The sequence below is a fragment of the Papaver somniferum genome, chromosome 8 (assembly GCF_003573695.1).
Source record: "Papaver somniferum cultivar HN1 chromosome 8, ASM357369v1, whole genome shotgun sequence".
NCBI lineage: Eukaryota > Viridiplantae > Streptophyta > Magnoliopsida > Ranunculales > Papaveraceae > Papaver > Papaver somniferum.
The window spans coordinates 29,366,088-29,373,987 of record NC_039365.1 but is presented as its reverse complement, the minus strand read 5'-3'; the positions used below and the strand labels follow the sequence as shown (position 1 = coordinate 29,373,987).

Below are 7,900 nucleotides of genomic sequence, written 5' to 3'. Positions count from 1 at the left end.
CCCCCCCCCGACTGTCCCTGTTAATCATTACTCTTATCTCGAAGGCCAACGTACTAGTTACGTCGTGTATAAATTAGAGGAAAAAGTAGGATCCATTGTAGGATTGAAATTGATGAATGTGAGACTTAGCTTCTTCATGAAGCATGTGGTTGGGTGCAGTGATGGAGCCAAGACGTCTCTCCGGAGGGGTCAAACCAAAAGCTTCTTTCAAAAATCTACCTATTTAACCCTATGTCATGGGAAAATACCAATTCTTCCATCTTATTAGCCCCCACGAGTTACCAAAAATTCTAAAAAATCAAGCTATTTAGCACTGAGTTAGAAAAATAAGTGGGGTATAGGGACCCCATTTGTTCCAGTGTGCCTTCGTCCCTGGTTGGGTGTGGGCGTTCCATATCAGAACGGGAGCTTGACTTGTTAAGTTATTTTGTTGTTATCATGCCTTTGCAACTTGATCACGAACAAAATGATAGTCTATCCACTACAGCAAATTCAATGATTAGTAACTAGATTTCGCAACAGATTTGCCTCTGTTGCGAATTTTCAATTGCGAATTTCAGTTGCAAAACTTTGCAACGATTTTTTTTTTGTTACAAACTTGCAACTGTTAGAGCTTGTTACGATTCGCAACATAATTGAGTTGTACGCATGTGACTCGCGTGTATGGCTTCCCACACTTTCAAGCTGACTCGGTTTCAGCCCATTCAGATACTGGGAGTCAGCATCAAAACTGACTCGTCCATTATGATTATCGAGACCTATTTTTATTTTCTTCTCTACCTCTCATTCTATTCTGTCTTCCTCTCTCTTCTCTGAAACACAAATCAATCTCAAAACCTAGATCAGAAACTTGTTCATTGAAACCCTAGTTTGTTGATCTTTAAACCAAGAAACATCAATCGATTCTCCATACAAACTTGGTTAGCGTTAAAGTTACGCGTTCGTGAAGAACAACTGTAAGTCAATGGCGAAGAATCGTCATCAGCGACTGAGTCTTAAAGATTCATCAACAAAAACATTTACAGAGATAAGTTTTCCTCCCAAATCTTATTCTGTTAATTTGGTATTTCTTGTTTTACGATTTGGAGAAAAGAATTTTCAAAAAAGAAAATTAGGGTTTCGAAAACTCAAATAGTTGATTTCATCTCGAAATATTTATTTAAATATGATCAACATACAAATCTATAAGCGCTTAATCTTTATCTTTCTATTGAGATTAAAAAAATCAAGAAAATATTTCTAGGGTTCTTGATTTGAAACTCCAGAAATCTACATAAATGAATCTCTTAATTAAAAAACAGTTTAATCTTCTCTCTTAACTAAAAAACAGTTTTCAAATTCATAATCAACATACATGAATCTCTCTTACCCATAAAGTTGATTTGATTTTCGTTTACTTTCAGTTTTCAATCTCTTATAGCATTATTTACATCTGTTCTTGATGGATTGAATGATTTCAAATCAAAATTCCAACAGCTGATTAAAAACGCAACAACAGATGCAACATAATTATATTATATGAATTGTGTATCTAACCAAATTTTTTGTCTCAATCTTATTGTCAGATTCAACAGTTTACAGAACATGTAGAAAAGTAATGGCTGACTAGTGATGGGAATGAACTGATATTTTCATGAGCTAGGAATTTCTAAGTGAAGTACATCCTTCATCGTCATCTACTTAAATTTTTTATTATTATAGCTACTGTAATTATTAAAGTAGTGTAAACTTAAGCATGATTCTTAATTATCATCTGTGAGTGATTGAATCATGATCTCTATGTTTACTACTAAAAGCATGAGATCTTACTGTTTGCAATGAGCTGACCTCCATGTGATATCTCTGAGTCACCTAATGAGCTGACCTCCTATGTGGTCTTTATGTCATCTGTGAGATGATCATTTTCAGAACTGTTAATCTGCAACTTTAAAGCTTAATCCTATAACTAAGAATGTGTATCTATGAATAGCCTCAAGGCTTCCATGATATTGATTTTAATCTGAATGTTTTTTTTTTATGTGGGGCAGATAGGAGGTTCATTTGTTTCCAAGCTAGAAATCTCAGGGGGAGATGGTGTTGTCCAAGTAAATGGAAAGATAATTGATAAAAATTCCAGTGTGATCTTTAATGCTAGAGATGAGGTGGTGTTCAGTTCATCTAGTAAACATGCTTATGTATCCTTATATCTTTGTTGCAAATTACAAGGTAGGTGATGCATTTTTCCTTAGTTATTGAATAGATTCACCTTCGCGTAGTTAAAGAACCAAAATAATCTATCCCTTGCATGTTATACATTTCCTTAACCTCTTTATCAGATTTTCCAGCAACTCACTTTGCCATTTTACCACTCATTTTGGAATCGCACCACTAAGCCATCCCTGGTATGGACTATCTAGATCTATTTTGTTGTTCTTATTAGCTACATCTGAATCTCCATACCTTTTTATGGGTTATACAACTATCATTTGAATGAGTATTAATAGTTTAATCTCTACTGAGACGGGATCTCACAAGAAATTTGTGGAGACATTTACTGCTAGGAAAATTGGAAAAGCCTTTTTTACTAATAGTGATTCCGATTTCCGAAGCTAATGATTCTCAGGTATTGTATATCCGCTGATATTAAATTACTTTCTTTTGTTGCCAAGGACTTCATCTTCTTAGAAAACTACAGAGTTTATGTTTATTAGTTAATACGAAAGGTAGGAGAACTGTTAAGTTCCATGACTTCTTCATATGATGCATATACTTGCGGACACCCAGATGTGTGATACTACTTTTAGGTTGACCTAATTATCACTTGGTGGCTTGCATCAGATGTTTCATACAAGTTGACACTTGACACCAGCAAACTTTATCTATGATATTATTAATTGGTTGGGTGTTTATTCTTTCTGCTTAACTAGTGTACGCAAACTTGGTACACTAGTTAAGAAACTTAAGTACGCGGACTTGGTACGCGGACTTAAGTACCCGGAGAAAGTTTGTTTTCAGTTCACAAACTCCGACAGAAATTCTCGGGATGAGAAAATCCGACAGTACGCGGACTTGGTACGCGGACTCTATTTCCGGTTTTCTTGAGCAGCAAAGTACGCATAATTTGGTTCAAGGAATAAGGACTTACACACATGAGTTATCACACAGTGTTTATATCCAACCACGATTATATAATCTAAACTCTCATATAGTTGTTCACACACTATTTTTCGTCAAAGCAATTTTCAAGTAATTGAAACTTAATACGACTTTCGTCACTAGTAAACATGAACTTGGCCAAAGCAAAATCTTACCAACACATATTTCGAGAAATAGATAAGCGAGATGAACTCGGCTCGAAATAGCAAATGTGTATAATCAAAGTTTATATAGCAAAATGGCTTTTGTCTCAAGATAAGAGATATAGTAGATATGCTTTTGAGTGATAGATAAGTTCAAGTCTCCACATACCTTTTAGTCGATGAAGTTACACCAGTTCCTTGAGTAGTTCTCCGTCCTTGTATGATGATCGCCATGGAGTCTTGAGCTCAGCTACACTTTCTATCATAGTCCGAGACTTGGATATAAGTAGACTAGAAATCAAGACTTATAGTTTTGATCAATAACATTGACAAACATGCTTGAGATAGCAACACATGCGAGTTCGACCGAGCATTGCTAAAACAATCTCCCCCTTTGTCAATTTTAGTGACAAAACTATCAATACATATGGAATACAAAAAATAGATAAATAAACTTTTGTATCTTCTCTTCCACATGCCTGATCTTCTTGGTTCTTCAACATTACTCAAAATCTTCGTCACTTCCGAGTACTCTAATGATCCCAAAGGTTGTAAGTTTAGTATCATCATTGTTGAAAATTCGTTGTCATAACAATGAGAAAACAAGAATTCTCAATCATTGTTATATAGTGTCATAGTATTATTACACGACTTCAAAGTTCAATTGTATTACAACTTCCACAACAATATTATGGTGATACGTATCACTCCCCCTTAATCAATACTCTATCTCACATGGAAACCACTCCCCCTTACATAATGATCTGAAAACCATATGTATTTGTAGTGTGAACTACACATTAATTCTCCCCCTTTTTGTCAATAAAATTGGCAAAGGTACGAAAATTAGTGGAATCCTAATGAAATTTCCATAGAGACATTTCATGACCAGAAGAAAGCACATATCAACTGTTTAGATGCAATATATAGCCGAAGCTAAATGCTTTCATCAAGGAGTTTATAAAGATACAAGATAACCCCTATAATATTCCACAGCCGCACTCTCCACAAAGATTTGGAAATTAAGCGCAAGTTCAATTAAGAACTCTCTCCCATAAAATGTCATTTACGAAAAAACAACAAGCGCGACCTTACTTTCATAAGAAAAGAAGGATTTTTTTGGATTATTATACTAAGCAACTTGACAGAAAATCAACCTACTGAAACAAATGTAGAATTGAAGTAAACACTTACTGGAGTTCCAAACTCAATTTCCCAAAAGATCGAGATAAGCACTGGGGAAAGAGTTTTAGGAACAACTAATAAACCAAAACAACACCAGTAGACTGCCGTAAGTGTTGAAATGTAGCAGTGTTTAATGGTTTGGTAAGAATATCAGCCAATTGTTGTTCGGAAGGCACAAATTCCATATTTATGATACCATTTTCATAGAGATATCGAATAAAATGGTACCTTATATCAACGTGATTTGTTCTTGAGTGCTTAACGGGATTCTCAGTGATTCGAATCGCGCTAGAGTTATCACAAAAGATCTTCATTATTCCAGTATCAATTCCATAATCAGCCAACATTTGTTTCATCCATAGAAGTTGAGTAAAACATGAGTCAGCATCAATATATTCTGCTTCACATGTGGACATGGATTGTGAATTTTGTTTCTTGCTATGCCAAGCCACAAGATTCAGTCCGTAGTAGAAACCCCTGATGTACTTTTACTATCTTCTACACATCCTGCCCAATAAACATCTTAATAAGCAGAAAGGTCAGTGTTAGTATCAAAAGTGTAAGATAGACCATACCTGACTGTGTGATTTACATATCGTATGATCCTTTTTGCAGTTGCAAGATGAGAGTCCTTCGGATTAGCCTCAAATCTAGCACAACAACCAACACTAAAAGCAATATCAGGTCTAGTAGCTGTAAGATATAAAAGACTACCAATAATAGATAGATACATTTTTTGATCCATATTTACTCCTTTCTCATCTCTGTGTAGTTTACTAGTAGTGGGCATAGGTGTCAGTTTTTGAGTTGACTTATCCAGACCAAACCTTGAGACAAGATCCTTAGTATATTTTTATTGGGATAAGTAAATTCCATCCTTATGTTGCTGAATTTGTAATCCTAAGGAGAACTTTAATTCACCAACATTGCTCATTTCAAATTCTTTGCCAAGAGAGACTTGGAAATCTTTTGCAAGTTTCTCAGAAGTTGAACCATAGATGATATCATCTACATAAACTTGAGCAATGACAACATCTTTCCCACTTCATTTGGTAAACAAGGTTTTATCAGCTTCGCCTCTCGAAAAACCTTTCCTAAGAAGAGAAGTAGTAAGTTTTTCGAACCAGGCTCTAGGTGCTTGCTTTAACCCATATAATGCATTTTTAAGCTTAAGAACATGATATGGGAAAACAGGATTTTCAAAACCTTTTGGTTGAGCGACATAGACTTCTTCCTTTAGAATTCCGTTTAGGAACGCGGATTTTATATCCATTAGAAACAGCTTAACCTTAAGAAAACAAGCATTAGCTAATAATAACCGAATGAACTCAAGGCGTGCCACATGAGCAAAGGTTTCATCAAAGTCGATTCCTTCAATCTGTGAATATCCTTGAGCGACAAGTCTGGCATTATTTCTGACAATTGTGCCAAATTCATCAAACTTATTCTTGAATTTCCACTTAGTACCAACAATATTGATATTGGAGGGACAAGGTACTAGTTCTAATACGTCTTTTCTTTGAAATTGATTTAACTCTTCATGCATTGCATTCACCCAAAAGGGATCGCTAAGAGCTTCATCAATATTTCTCGGTTCTACTTGTGAAAGATAACAACCAAAATTGCAAATATTTTGAAGTTGTCCTCTTGTCTTAGCAGTAGAATCTCTTCCTCCAATAATACTGTTGGGATCATGATTCCTTTGAACCCAGAGGTGTCATGGAGGGACACGTTCTTATTCGATATGAGTAGCCTGATCAGTGCTCTTCTCCTCGTCACTAGAAATATCAGGATCAGTAACAGTTGGAGTAACTACAACTGAATCAGGGATTTCTTTAAATTTCTCAATTGTCTCAGTTGGAGGCAATTCAGCAGGAGGATTATTATGATGAAAATTACTAATATTATCGATGATAACATTAGCAGATTCCATCATGACTTGGGTTCTGAGATTAAACACTCGAAAACCACGACTATCAGAAGCATAGCCAAGGAATATACCTTCATCACTTTTGGTATCAAATTTCCCTCTCTGTTCTCGATCTTTTAGAATGTAGCACTTACTTCCGAACACTCTGAGATAGTGCAAATTTGGTTTTCTACCGTACCACAACTCACAAGAAGTGTTTAGGGTTTTAGACCGTAGGTAGACACGGTTGATCAAATAGCATGTTGTAAAAACAGCTTCTCCCCAAAACCTTAATGGTAAGTTTTTGTTATGGAGCATTACCCTGGCCATTTCTTGAATGTTCCTGTTTTTTCTTTCTGCAACTCCATTGGCTTGAGGAGTGATGGGTGGTGAATATTGTTGAATAATCCCCACTTCGTCACAAAATTCAAACACCTTAGTGTCCTTGAATTCAGTTCCACGGTCGCTTCTAATTTTCTTTAGTTTGCAACCTTGTTTCGTTCATGATTCTTTTAACAATAATCTTGAATTCATCAAGGGTATCATTCGTATGAGAAAGAAATGCAACCCAAGTGAATCTGGTGTAATCATCTACCATAACTAAAGCATACTTCTTACCAGCAACCGTGGTTTGTTGAATTGGTCCGAAGAGATCCATATGAATTAAATCAAGTGGAGCTTTAGTAAGAATATCTCGAGATGATTTATGGTGAACTTTCGTTTGTTTACCCTTTTGACAGGCACCACATACACCATCAATCTTTGCATTGATTTTGGGAACGCCTCTAACAAGTTCTTTGTTAATGATCTTAGAAAACGATAATTGATGTGACCAAAACGCTTATGACAAAGATGTGTAGATTCCACCTTATTCAAATTGAAACAGTTGTTAAACTGAGTATCCAGAAGATAACAGTTGTTTTTACCACGAGTTCCCTGAAAAATTACTTTCCCAGTTTTGTCTACGATTTCACATCCATTTGCATTGAAGACAATTATATGGCCTTTGTCATAAATTTGACTAATAGAAGAATATTTGCAGTCATACCTTTTACGTATACTACATCATGGATTTCAGGTACGCCTGGAAGTTTGATCGTCCCCTTCTTGCTTATGTAGCAGCAACTCCCATCTCCAAATGTTACCAGACCTCCTTCATAGTCATTTGAAGAAACAAACCATGTGAGATCACCTGTCATATGTCAGATACATCCACTATCAAGAAACCATTGAAAGGGTGATGTTGATTTTAAAGAAAAAGCTCCCATGCTAACACTATTTTCCTGTTTAGGATTTATTGTTAGTTTTGTACATCCTTTTAGAGAAGCAACCAGTTGTTCAGTTTTCTTATGAAGATTACTTGCAACTTTCAGACTCTTTTGGAAGGACATACAAGTATGTTGAAAGTGAAGTGATTGGAGGAATCACAAAACAAACATGGACCAACATCTTTAAGCTCGTCTGAGCAGTTCTGAGTCATATCAGTTTTCACAACGTCTGGACATTGTTTATTATCTGACTTACGACT

General features: G+C 35.6%; 1 long non-coding RNA gene across 2 annotated transcripts; it reads left to right on the top strand.

The window, feature by feature from the left end:
- Nucleotides 1–1,499: 1,499 nt before the first annotated feature.
- Nucleotides 1,500–2,522, top strand: LOC113302435. Of its 2 annotated transcripts, none has more exons than XR_003336888.1 (3): nucleotides 1,500–1,652; nucleotides 2,028–2,174; nucleotides 2,316–2,522. It is a non-coding gene; the product is annotated as an uncharacterized LOC113302435 (long non-coding RNA). The 2 variants fall into 2 exon arrangements; XR_003336887.1 differs by having other exon boundaries at nucleotides 1,500–1,657.
- The last annotated feature ends 5,378 nt before the right edge of the window (nucleotides 2,523–7,900 follow it).